Source organism: Hypanus sabinus (assembly GCF_030144855.1).
Source record: "Hypanus sabinus isolate sHypSab1 chromosome X2 unlocalized genomic scaffold, sHypSab1.hap1 SUPER_X2_unloc_21, whole genome shotgun sequence".
NCBI lineage: Eukaryota > Metazoa > Chordata > Chondrichthyes > Myliobatiformes > Dasyatidae > Hypanus > Hypanus sabinus.
In genome coordinates, this window is record NW_026778992.1 from 168,697 (window position 1) to 181,947 (window position 13,251).

General features: G+C 44.8%; 1 long non-coding RNA gene across 2 annotated transcripts in view; it reads left to right on the forward strand.

Annotated features, from left to right (window-relative positions):
- The window catches only part of LOC132385786 (uncharacterized), a 29,605-nt gene that overhangs the window by 450 nt on the left and 15,904 nt on the right, over positions 1-13,251 (forward strand). Inside the window, exons 2-3 of one of the 2 annotated variants that reach the window (XR_009509282.1) lie at positions 1,277-1,543; positions 10,638-13,218. This is a non-coding gene — a long non-coding RNA (uncharacterized LOC132385786). Of the gene's footprint in view, positions 1-1,276; positions 1,544-10,637; positions 13,219-13,251 lie in introns of those variants that run through there. The other variant, XR_009509281.1, reaches the window with a different exon arrangement.

Consider the following 13,251-nt stretch of genomic DNA (forward strand, 5'->3'; position numbering starts at 1 on the left):
GCCCACAATGTTGTGCCGACCCTTAAACTCTGCCTCCCTAAGCTTAAATTCCTCCATATATCTGTCTAGTAGACTCTTAAACTTCACCTGTGTATCTGCCTCCACCAGTGACTCGGGCAGTTCATTCCACGCACCAACCACTCTCTGAGTATAAAATCTTCCTCTAATATCCCCCTTGAACTTCCCTCCCCTTACCTTAAAGCCATGTCCTCTTGTATTGAGCAGTGGTGCCCTGGGGAAGAGGCGCTGGCTCTCCACTCTATCTATTCCCCTTAATATCAACTATACCTCTATCATTTCTCCTCTCATCCTCCTTCTCTCCAGAGAGTAAAGCCTTAGCTCCCTTAATCTCTGATCATAATCCATACTCTCTAAACCAGGCAGCATTCTGGTAAATCTCCTCTGTACCCTTTCCAGTGCTTCCACATTCTTCTTATAGTGAGATGACCGGAACTGGACAGAGTACTCCCTGTGGCCCAACCAGAGTTTTATAGAGCTGCATCATTACATCGCGACTCTTAAACTCTGTCCCTCGAGTTATGAAAGCTGACACCGCATAAGCTTTCGTAACTACTTTGTCTACCTGTGAGGCAACTTTCAGGGATCTGTGTACATGTAGCCCCAGATCCCTCTGCTCCGCTGCACTGCGAAGTATCCTGCCATTTACTTTGTACTCTGCCTTGGAGTTTGTCCTTCCAAAGTGTACCACCTCACACTTCTTTGGGTTGAACTCCATCTGCCAATTCTCAGCCCACTCCTGCATCCTTTCAATGTCTCTCTGCAATCTTTGACAATCCTCTTCATTGTCCACAACACCACCAATCTTTGTGTCTTATGCAAACTTGCCAACCCATTCTTCTACCCCCACGTCCAGGTCGTTAATAAAAATCACAAAAAGTAGGGGTCCCAGAACTGACCCTTGTGGGATACCACTAGTCACAACCCTCCAATCCAAATGTACTCCCTCCACCAGAACTCTCTGCTTTCTGCAGGCAAGCCAATTCTGAATCCACCTGGTCAAACATCCCTGGTTCCCATTCCTCCTGACTTTATGAATAAGCCTACCGTGTGTAACTTAATCAAATGCATTACTAAAATCCATGTAGATCACATCCACTGCACTACCCTCATCTATATGCCTGGTCACCTCTTAAAAGAACTCCATCAGGCTTTTTAGACACGATCTGCCCTTCAGAAAGCCATGCTGACTGTCACTGATCAGACCAAGATTCTCTAAATGCCAATAAATCCTATCTTTCTGAATCTGTTCCAACAGCTTTCCCACCACAGATGTAAGGCTCAATGGTCTATAATTATCGGGACTATCCCTACTACCCTTTTTGAACAAGGGGACAACATTCGCCTCCCTCCAATACTCCGGTACAATTTCCGTGGACAATGAGGACATAATGATCTTCGCCAGAGGCTCAGCAATCTATTTCCTTTCCTTGGATGCAGAACTGGGAAGCGCAGATGGAGTTCAACACAGATGAAGAGGTTCATTTCTGCAGGTCAAATTTGAACAAAGAATATAATATTAATGGTAAGACTCTTGGCAGTGTGGACGGTCAGAGAGATCTTGGGGTCCATGTCCATACGACACTCAAAGCTGCTGTGGAGGTTGGCAGTGTTGTTAGGAAGGGGTCTGGTGTGATGCCCTTCATCAACCGTGGGATTGAGTTCAAGAGCTGTGAGGTGATGTTGAAGCTATATTTCTCCAAACCTGTACATAAGTAATTGTACCCCAACACGGCAGGGCTATGGGGTTAGTTGGACCCCACTTGGGAGTCCTGTGTTCAGTTCTGGTGGCCTCACTAAAGGAAGGATGTGGGTACTATAGAGAGTGCAGAGTAGATTTACAAGGATGTTGCTCTTGGATTGGAGAGCATGCCTTATGAGAATAGATTGAGTGAACTTAGCCTTTCCTTCTTGTAGTGACGGAGGATGAGAGGTGACCTAATATAGGTGTATAAGATGATGAGAGGCTTTGACCATGTGGATAGCCAGAGGCATTTTCCAAGGCTTGAAGTGCCTAACACGTGGGGACGTAGTTTTAGCTGCTTAGAAGTCGGTACTGAGGGAATGTCAGGGGTAAGTTTCTTACACACAGAGTGGTGGGTGCGTGGAATGCACTGCCGGCAGCGATGGTGGAGGTGGATACAACAGGATATTTTAATAGACTCTTAGATAGCGTCATGGAGGTTAGAAACACAGAGGGCTATATGATCGGGAAATCCTAGGCAGCCTCTAGAGTAGGTTACATGGTCGGTACAACATTGTGGGCTGAAGAGCCTGTAATGTGCTGTAGATTTCTGTGTTCTGTGTCAAAGACAGGCAGAGGGATTAGTTTAAATGGACAGGAGGACAGCATGAAAAGGTTGGGCCGAAAGGCCTGTGTTAGTGCCGTAAGTGACGGGTTCTGTCCCAACCATCGACTCTAATCCCCTCAACAGATGCTGCCTGACATGATAACGTTCTTGAAAAGTTGCATTCAGTTCCGCTTAGCACTCCGTACAAAGGTTGTTTTGTGCTGGAAGAGTGCAGAGGAGATTCATCATGATTGAGGGGGCTTCTGTTCATAAGTCCATAAGGCATAGGAACAGAGTTAGGCCATTCAGCCCATTGAGTCAGCCACCTTTCCATCATGACTGATCCCAGATCGCACTCAATTCCAGATATTTGACCTCCCGCCATATCCTTTGATCCCCTGACCGATCAGGAAACGATCAACTTCCACCTTGAATATACCCACACACTCGGCCTCCACCGCAGTCTGTGGCAGAGCATTCCACAGATCCAATACTCTTGGCTAATTAAAAAAATAAGCTGCTTACCTCTGTTTGAAAAGGTGGCCCCTTAACTTTGTGGCTGTGCCCCACCACAGGAAATACCTTCTCCACATCCACCTTATCCAGTCCTTTCAACATTCGGTAGGTTTCATTGAGATGCCTCCGCATTTGTCTGAGTTCCAGTGAGCACAGGGTCAAAGCTGCCAAGTGCTCCTCATATTTTAACCCCTTCATTCCCTTAATCATCTTTCTGAACTTCCTCTGGACTCTCTCCAATGACAACACATCATGTCTGAGATGTGGGGCCCAACACTGTTGACAATACTCCAAGTGTGGCCTGACTAGAGTCTTATAAAGCCTCAGCATTATCTCGTTGCTGTTATATTCATGGGGTGAGATTGGACTGTGTTGATCTACAGGGGGATCTTGGAATCCGAGATCATAACTCCCAGATAGTGGTTCCATTGTCAGGCAGTTATGTTGCAGTTGTATAAATCTCTAGTTTATCCACATCTGGAGAATTGCATTTGAAGACAGGAATAATGCGGAGGTTTTGGATGGTGAGTGGAAGAGGCTTAACAGGATGCTGCCTGGATAAAGTGAGACCGGACAATCTCGGGGAATTTTCTCCGGAGTGGCAGAGGCTGAGGGAGGTCTGACAGACGTTTACAGGAATGTGAGAGACACAGACAGAGTGGAGAGCCGGGATTGTTTCTCTAAGGAGGAAATGTCCAATGCCAGAGGGCATGAACTTCAGGAGAAAGGGGGAACACATCCTCATTGGAACTTTTTGCAGTATTGAGGTATTTTGCGATTTAGTGTAATTTTGTCTTTTCTCTGCATAGCTGCTGTTGGGAAAAAAAACAATTAGAAAAGACAATGATGTTAAAAACTTGACTCAGAATGTTTAAAGAAGATTTGCGGTTCAAGTTTTGTTTTTCATTCCCAGAGTGGTGGGTGTCTGGAGTGAATATCGGGTGGTGGTGGAGGCAGATGTGATAGAGGCTATTGGATCCCACGTGGATGTGAGGAGAATGGAGGGATGTGTTCCTTGTGTTGGCAGAAGGGATTGGTTTAGTAAGGCATGAAGTGACCAGTTCAATTGGTTCAGAACAACACAGTGAGCAGAAGGGCCTGTTCAAGGACAAGTACAGCAAGCAGAGCAGGTAAACTGGATAAAGTGATCCCACTCAGAGAACAGACTGTGACGTCAGTGGATATATGTCGTCATCACAGTTCTCTCACCAAAGATACTTCACTGCTGGATAAAATGAAGTTTGTGAAGTTTATAACCAATCGGGTGAATTGTACTGATCAGGCATCTCATCCTGCTGGAGAAATTAAAATTATTGTGAAAGCTGCAGAAAGGTATCTTGGTGTAACTGGTGTTCTGTGGGAAGCTGTAAATGAAGCTCTGATTTGTGGGGGTTTCTGCATCCCAGTCTACTTGTGAAGATACGTAATGGGATTGAAATATTGAAGTGAAATGCAAGAAGCCTGATTTTACATGGCCAACACTTTCAGCAGTTTATTTCTGATTTGTCAGATTCTTCCGATGTTATATCTGTTCAGGAAACCTGCACATTTTAAGTTTTATTCCTGTGCAGCATTACATTGTCGTTTGGCTTGACAGGTCAGTTGGTAGAGGGGTGGTGTTGTCAGTTTTATAAGGAAAGGGGCAGAGTATAGTGTTGTGAATGGGAATAAAATGCATCATGAACTTGTCGAAAATCTTGATTCAACAGGTATGTGTGTAATTTTCTTTTGAAAAATATTAGCTTTCTGAATCGTATTTGGAGGTTTGGCTATCCACTTTTCTCCTGGAAAATGGTTGTAGTAGTTCCCATTCTAAAACCTGGATCTCCCCGTCTGATCCTCCTTGTAGGCCAATATCATTAAAGTCTCATTTATGTAAACTTGTAGAATGTATGGTAATCGAATGTTTGAATTATATTTTTGATAAAAGAGGTAAATTCACGTTTTATCAGAGGAGAATTTGGAACGGTAGAATAAGACCATAAGACAAAGGAGCAGAAGTCGGTCATTCAGCCCATCGACTCTGTTCTGCCAATTCATCATGAGCTGATCCATTCTCCCATTTAGTCCCACTCCCCCACCTTCTCACCATAACCGTTGATACCCTGGCTACTCAGATACCTAGCAATCTCTGCCTTAAATAACATTGGAATCAGTTTGGGTTTGGAAGATCATAATAGGAAAGTACAGTTAAATAAAGATGTTGTAATAGCAATATTTTTGATATTGAAAAGGCAAATGATATTTATTGAAGGATGGACTTTTGATTAATTTTTGGAAATGCAAATGAGAGGGCTATTGTACAATTTTTTCTGATTGTTTCTATTTGTACGTCTTGTAAAGGTCTGGATGGGCAAGTATGACATTGAATTCATGTTTATATTTGGAAGATGGTATTAGTAAAGCCAGTTAAATATAGATGTTGTAACAGCAGTATTTTTACTATTCAAAAGGCAGATGGTATTTCTGTAAGGAAAGAATTTTTATGAAATTGTGGAAATGGGGATGGAGGGGCTATTATCTAACTTTGAGTTGTTTTAATTGAACGTTTTGTGTCAGGTATGGGTGGGAAAGTTATATTCAGGTTGTTATGAGATAGAGACTGGGATCCCACAGGCAGTATTTATTATTTTATATTGTTATGAATCCCGTAACTGGAGAACTTACCAGCAAAGATAGAGAGGTCCGTTGAAGTCTGATGTCACTATTTTCAAACGTTTTACTCGTAAAGGGACACAAAAGTAGGGTTAATACATACATTTAGATAGTGCACATTGTCAACATTCAATCTAAAGCGCGGGTATAGTAATCATCATCATTAAGAAGTGAGCTCTGCTGGTGTCTAGGGGTTAATAGATTGTCCGTTGGAAATATAAAAGTCACTCTGAAAGTCTGCAGGCCGCAGCCCTTTGAAAATCGCTGGGTTTTGCGTGGGACGACCGAGAGAGAGAGATTGGGCGGGGGAGAAGAGAAAGAACTTGCCGAGTCTTGATGAATCTTCCGTGAAATCGGGGAAGCGTTGGTTCCCTCTCCCCGATGTTAGTTCAAAGCGGTTTCCTGTGATTCCAGCCACAAATTCCAATCCCGGAATCTAACGCATGTGGCTTCCTTCAGAATGGCATCCCGCTACTGCGGGATCGCTCTCTCGTGTCTTCTGGGTGCGTCTAAGGGACTGTCCCCCTGAGACTCTCCTTTATACTTCCTCACGGGGTCGCAGGTGTCAATCAGGTCGGGATGATGCAATCTCTCTCTCAACCAGCCCACCTTGCCCGAGGGCTTTTCACGTGGTCTCCATGAGACAATAGTTGCTGGCATCTTATTCTGTATCCCTGGTGGGACGTGCAATTTTTCACGTTCCTCTCTCTCTCACTTCCTGGGTCTACTGACCCCCCCGCCCCCAACGGGTGCTCTTGCGATTCTCACAAAGGAGGGGGCTGGGATCCCCTCTTAAAAAGACGTTTTACCAGCGGTTAAAACGGAGTGGTCCACCGTCTTACAGGAGTTTTGAATCTAACACAATACTCAAGTTTTTCTTTTCACAAAATACTACCGTTATACATTCAAGTCAGTATCTAAATAGTTAACGATTACAGTGTCCCTTTCTTTCGTATCTTAACATTGCGAACCGTACATCAGACTTCAATTCAATAACCACCTATTTAATTTTTTTTTTCTAAGCAACAAAACTAAGGAGGTGTGACCTTAGCTTAGGTGCGTTTACAAAAGTTTACGCGAATACTAATCGTTTCAGTCGTTTAACTTAACCGGCAGCTCTCCAAAGGGCTGTCTTTATTATTCACAGGCTTTGGCGCAAACCCGTTCAATCTGCCTGGCTGTCTAACAATGACATCCCCATTAACCGTTGCCTCTTTTCCGGCGAGCCCCCCCCGTGGGGAACTTGAGTAGTTTTGCGTGGTGAACTCCCGCCCGCCCCGCTCATCGGGGTTATTTTAGCAACACCATGCCCCAGACTTAGATCATTTCCACCCAACTCTTTGATTTTACCCAGGTGGCTGGCCCTTTTATCAGTTCCCTTCAGGCTATTGGTGTTTGATTCGAACTCGAAGGCAGCCTTTTCACACCCCATCCTGGCGTAACAATAGAGTGGGGGACCCCGCTATTCCCCGGCTCACTCTGTGAGCGATCTGCCAGGTTTAAGATTTCTTCCTTCGATTTGGAAACTACAGACTTTTCGTTTCCTTCGCCAACAATCCTCACCCCCCCATTCTTAAATTCTGCATTAACTTTGAACACTCCTTCAAGTATAGGCGCCGGGGAACTCACACTTTCCCCGGTTACCAAGGTTAACCCTTTTCCCACTGAACCGAGTCCATCTGACCCACAAGGACGGCCACTGTCCTGTTCCACTGGGTCAGATACCTCAGACTTCTTCTGAGCTCCGTTACCAGGTTCAGCACCTCATGCATCCCCATCTCGGACACACTCAAACGGGACATTGGCCTCTTCCAGGCTTTCAACACCCGTACCTTTTCCACATTCTAACTTCCCCCGATCCTCCCAGTTACTCTCTGGGCAGCTCCCACCCGGGGAAGGCACAACCCTGCGAGTTGAAACAATCTCCTTTTCAGCAGACCCCTTCGAGGCAAGGGTATCCTTTCCATCTAGGACTGCCCTCCTCTCGTTATCGGGAACACCTTTAGAACTCTCAAGTTCTTCAAACAACTCTGCCAAACCAGATAGATCATCCATGTCCAACTCTGGACCTTTTAACAGCTTTATCTGTTTCTCATCTTTATTTCCTACCTTTAGGACCTTTTTCTTCGCTAAAGACAGATCTATCTCCTCTCCCTTACCCCCTTTCACTTTACTACTCTTCGTCTTACCACCCTCGAAATCCTCGTGGCACAGGGTCGGCAAAGACGTCTCGGCCAAATCAAAACTGGCCAGATTTAAACTGCTCTCGTTCACAGCTCTCTCTCTCGACAGGCTGTGAGTGACCGCGCCGGCGAGATGGTCCTCGGGCGCTAGGGACGGGGCCACCACACTCTCCGGTCGGCCGGTCGGCAGGTCGGCAGCATGGCTGACCAAACCTTACCCCCTGCTAAGTCGTTTCCCAGCAGGATGTCCCCGTCATCTCTCGGGAATTCTGAGGGCACCCCTATTTCAACTGGTCCATACACCAGCTCACAATCCAACAACACCTTATATTAGGGCACCATTTCTATCCGTTTATTTATTCCTTCCACCTTTACCATGCCCGTTTCCCGACCAAATTCTAGTACCTTACGGCTAACCAGGGATAATTCAGAGCCCGTATCCCTCCAGATTCGTACGGAAACTGGTGTGTCTCCCTACGTCACAGACACGGTTCCGTGTGACAGACAACTCCCAGAGCCCTCTCGTACTTTATCGACCCTCAGCTCTCTGGTCGATTTGCTGATTACCACGGCACACCCGATAGGGACTGTGGTTTTCCCTCTTCCTATCTCCTTCCTCGGAGCAAAGCATCGAGATGCAATGTGCCCCTCCTTTCCACAATTAAAACAGGTCAAACCCGGAGCCCTCTTGTCGTCTTGCCTTTCCCCCTCAACCTTACTGCTAGCTCCCGGTGGAACCTCTGCCTCACTCGTCGGACTTTCTCGATCGTTCCCACGTTCTCTCTGGGGACCTTTATTCGAGGGAGTCTTTGTCTTGTGGGTTAGGGCATATTCGTCCGCCAACCTGGCAAATTCTGAAATGGACTTATCCGGCTTCTCATTCAAATACACCCGGATCTCCTCCGGAACACAACTTTTGAATTCCTCAATCAAAAATAACTTCCTGAGACGCCCATAATCCTCGCCCACTCTTTCCGCGGTGCACCAACGGTCCAAGAGCACCCCCTTCTCATGGGCTAGCTCGGTATACATTTGATTCCACCCTTTCCTTAAATTTCTAAACCTTTGTCTATAGGCCTCAGGTACCAATTCCTAAGTCCGGAGAATTACCTTTTTTACCTCATCATAATTCTCCGCTACTCCCTCCTCTAGGGACAAGGCCGCATCTGCTCGTTGGGCCTTCCCCTTTAACACACTTTGTAACAACGCCACCCACTGCTCTTTTGGCCACTTCTGATTTACTGCCACCTATTCAAAAAGCAAGAAATAGCTATCGACATCTGTCTCCTCGAACGGGGGCAGCAATCTCAACTCCCTACTAACATTAAACCGCTCTGCTTGGTCTAACCCTTGATCTCTTCTTTCGTTCTTCATCTTCTCAATTTCCCGGTCATGTTGCCTCTGTTTCTCTTTCTCGGCACATTCCTTCTCTTTCTCTTCTGTTTCTAGCTTCTTTAGGTTAATTTCATGCTGCCTTTGCCTTTCCCTCTCTCTCTCTCTCTCTCTCTCTCTCTCTCTCTCTCTCTCTCTCTCTCTCTCTCTCTCTCAGCCGCTTCCAGCTCTTTTAATTTAATTTCATGTTCCAACTTCAATTTCTCCACCTCTAACTGAACCGTCCCACTTGATGGTATCTCTTCAGGGATATCTCCCAATACCTCAGCTTCAAACACCTTCTTCCCAATGTAATACTGGGTTATGGCCCTTCGTACCTCCCGCTTTTTCATGGACGACCTCACTTCTGTGAGGTTCAACTCCTTCGCCAAATTTAACAAGTCTGATTTGGTGGCCGCCTCTAGCGCCCCCACCGTCGGGTTTTCCATAAATTCCCCCACGTCCATCTATGCTGGTTTCCCGTCTGGCTACCCGCGTAACCAGATTCAAGTTTTTGATTTACAAGCCCGATTCACTGGCCTCCCAATTTGGTGTCAAATCCCGAGGCGAGAACCCCAACTGTTATGAATCCCGTAACTGGAGAACTTACCAGCAGAGATAGAGAGGTCCGTTGAAGTCTGATGTCACTATTTTCAAACGTTTTACTCGTAAAGGGACAAAAAGTAGGGTTAATACATACATTTAGATAGTGCACATTGTCAACATTCAATCTAAAGCGCGGGTATAGTAATCATCATCATTAAGAAGTGAGCTCTGCTGGTGTCCAGGGGTTAATAGATTGTCCGTTTGGAAATATAAAAGTCACTCTGAAAGTCTGCAGGCCGCAGCCCTTTGAAAATCACTGGGTTTTGCGTGGGGCGACCGAGAGAGAGAGATTGGGCGGGGGAGAAGAGAAAGAACTTGCCGAGTCTTGATGAATCTTCCGTGAAATCGGGGAAGCGTTGGTTCCCTCTCCCCGATGTTAGTTCAAAGCGGTTTCCTGTGATTCCAGCCACAAATTCAAATCCCGGAATCTAACGCACGTGGCTTCCTTCAGAATGGCATCCCGCTACTGCGGGATCGCTCTCTCGTGTCTTCTGGGTGCGTCTAAGGGGCTGTCCCCCTGAGACTCTCCTTTATACTTCCTCACGGGGTCGCAGGTGTCAATCAGGTTGGGATGATGCAATCTCTCTCTCAACCAGCCCACCTTGCCCGAGGGCTTTTCACGTGGTCTCCATGAGACAATAGTTGCTGGCATCTTATTCTGTATCCCTGGTGGGACGTGCAATATTTCACGTTTCTCTCTCTCTCACTTCCTGGGTCTACTGACCACCCCCCCTCCTCAACGGGTGCTCTTGCGATTCTCACAAAGGAGGGGGCTGGGATCATAACAATATTATAATTAATAATATTTTTCTCTGAGACAGGTTTTTCATTGTGTAAATCTCTATGTGCAGATGATGGAGGTTTATGGATTAGAGGTAGAAATTTCACTTTTACTGTATATAGGATGCTTCAGCAATTAGTAAGGTCGAACAGTCGGCGACTAGATGGGATTTAAGCTTTCAGTAGCAAAAACACAAGTTATGTGCTTTACAAACAGGATTAATGGACCTGCACTTGATTGGAAATGATATGGTCAAACTCCTTAAAAGGTGTCAATGGTGAGATTTCCAGGCATGTGGACAGATAATAAGCTGACATTGAAGCACCGGATCAGAAAATAATTGATAAATGTAAAGAAACATTAAATACTCTTCGTTATCCCTGTGAGTATTCTTGGGTGTGACATGAAAATATTCATTGACCAATCTCGTTTGTTTAATTGGATCTGTTCTTGATTATGTTTGTGGTTTATAGATCACCTTCCTCTTCAACTTTATGATGTTTGGGTGTGATTCATTTCGTGCTTTAAGATTGTGTTGTGGTTAAGTCAGGTCGTCCCCTGATTCGGCTTTACTGGTTGAAATGGAACAATTGCCCTTCCAGGGACAGAGGTGGAAGTTGACGTTAACAAATTGGATTGAACATCCTGTGCTAAAGGGTGGTGGGGAACATCACAAGAAGAATGCTTTTATTTCTGGGTGGCTGGGTTCTTATCACGCTGGGAATATGGGTGTATTGGATGATACAATATGTTCCACTGTAGCTTTCTCGGTAACCCCACTTTGTTGTTTTTTCAAATGACTGCAGTTAATTTTAGGTTACACAATTGGATTCCATTCTGCCTGAGCGTCTGTTGGTTCACGAGTATATTAATGAAAGTTATTATCATACGGTCAGCACTTTTTACAGATGGATTAAAACGTAATTTAACTGGGAATGTTGGTGTCTCTGTTCTCATTTTTTGTGTGTGCCTGAGTTGCAGGCAATGATAAAGAAATCACTTACCAGCCATTTGTGGGTATATGGAGCAGAATTCTTTGCTTTGATTTTAGGGTTACAGTGTGTGGAGGAAATTGGTCCTTGCAAACTTGTAATTTGTTCAGATTCTCTTTCGGTTTTGATGAGCCTTAAAATAGGACATTCTAGCAGTAGGTCAGATTGACTGTTGGAAACTCATCAAGCATTATTTCATATACAAAGTTCGGTTCATATGTCTGCACCTTATGGGCCCTGCACATCGCACTGTTGAGGGAAATGATGGAGTTGACTGTTTAGCAACAAAACCTGTTAGAAGTTCAACTGAGGATATAGACATTCCACTTCGCAAATCAGAGGCTAAGGGGATGGGAGGGTTAAGAATTCAGGACTTATGGCAAGATCCGCAGTAAAATTGACATAAGGACTGACGCCTTTACAGAATACATAAACAAGTTGGGTTTTTGGAAGAAGGGCTTAAAACAGGAAGGGAAGGAATGATATTGACACGACTTAAAAATGCCAACACTATGCTTAATTATGCCTTGTATCTAATTAGAAAACTTCATTCTGTGTCACAGGACCAGAGAACACTACAGCACAGAACAGGTCCTTCAGCCCTCCATGTTGTACCGACCCATATAATCCTTAAAAGAAGTACTAAACCCACAGTACCCCATAACCCTCTAATTTTCTTTCATCCATGTGCCTGTCCAAGAGGTTCTTAAATACCCCTAATGTTTTAGCCTCCACCACCAACCATGGCAAGTCATTCCAGGCACTCACAACCCTCTGTGTAAAAAAACTTACCCCTGATGTCTCCCCTAAACTTCCATCCCTTAATTTTGTACCTATGTCCTCTGGTGTTTGTTATTGGTGCCCTGGGGAACAGGTACTGACTATCCACCCTATCTATGCCTCTCATAATCTTCTAGACCTCTATCAAGTCCCCTCTCATTCCTCTACGTTTCAAAGAAAAAGGTCCCAGCTCTGCTAACCTTGCTTCATATGACTGTCGTGTACATTTTGTCATTATGAATCTTTTAAGTGTGAAGCAGATACAGGTGAAAAAAATCAAATGCATTCAGTACCATCTTGGAGGGGTTGATAGTTTTCAGATAAAAACTTTATTAAGTTAAAGGACTGGCATTAAATTAATTCACTGTATTGAACAGGCAAAGGCATATTGGAATGGAAACATCCCAATTGTTTTGGGACGTTACTCTGGGGATGACGGCTTAACAGAGGTGGCTGACGGATGTGGGAATACCAGGAGAGACATGTCCCACCAAAGAAGTTCTCCAATGGCAGTGGTGGGAATCCATGGCTGACAAGGGAAGTTAACGACTGTGTTAACTCTAAGGAAATGACATATAGGTAGCAAAGTTCAGTGGGATGTTGGATTATTGGGATGGTCTTAAAATCCAACAAAAGGCAATGAAAAAACCATAAGAATGGTCAAGATGAAATATGAGGGCAAACTGGCCAATAATATAAATCAGGATACTAAAAGTTTAGTTTTCAGTTACATGAAGAGTGAAAGGGAGATGAGAGTTGATACTAGACCACTGGAAAATGATGCTGGTGAAGTAGTAATGGGGGACAAAGAAATGGCAGATGAACTTAATGAACAATCTTCACTGTCTTTTCTGGTCAGCACCGCCACCACTTGTCCCATTTAACCTGTTTCAGTTCGTGTGGACTGTAGCACCCGGGGGAGCTCAGGACCCTATTCTATTCTGTTGTTGGACGCGGTGAACGAGTTAAAATTAATGGATCGATAATTCTCATCTCATGATTATTTCACTCTCCGCTCATTTACACTTACAGTGATCTTACTCCTGACGCCGGTCCCA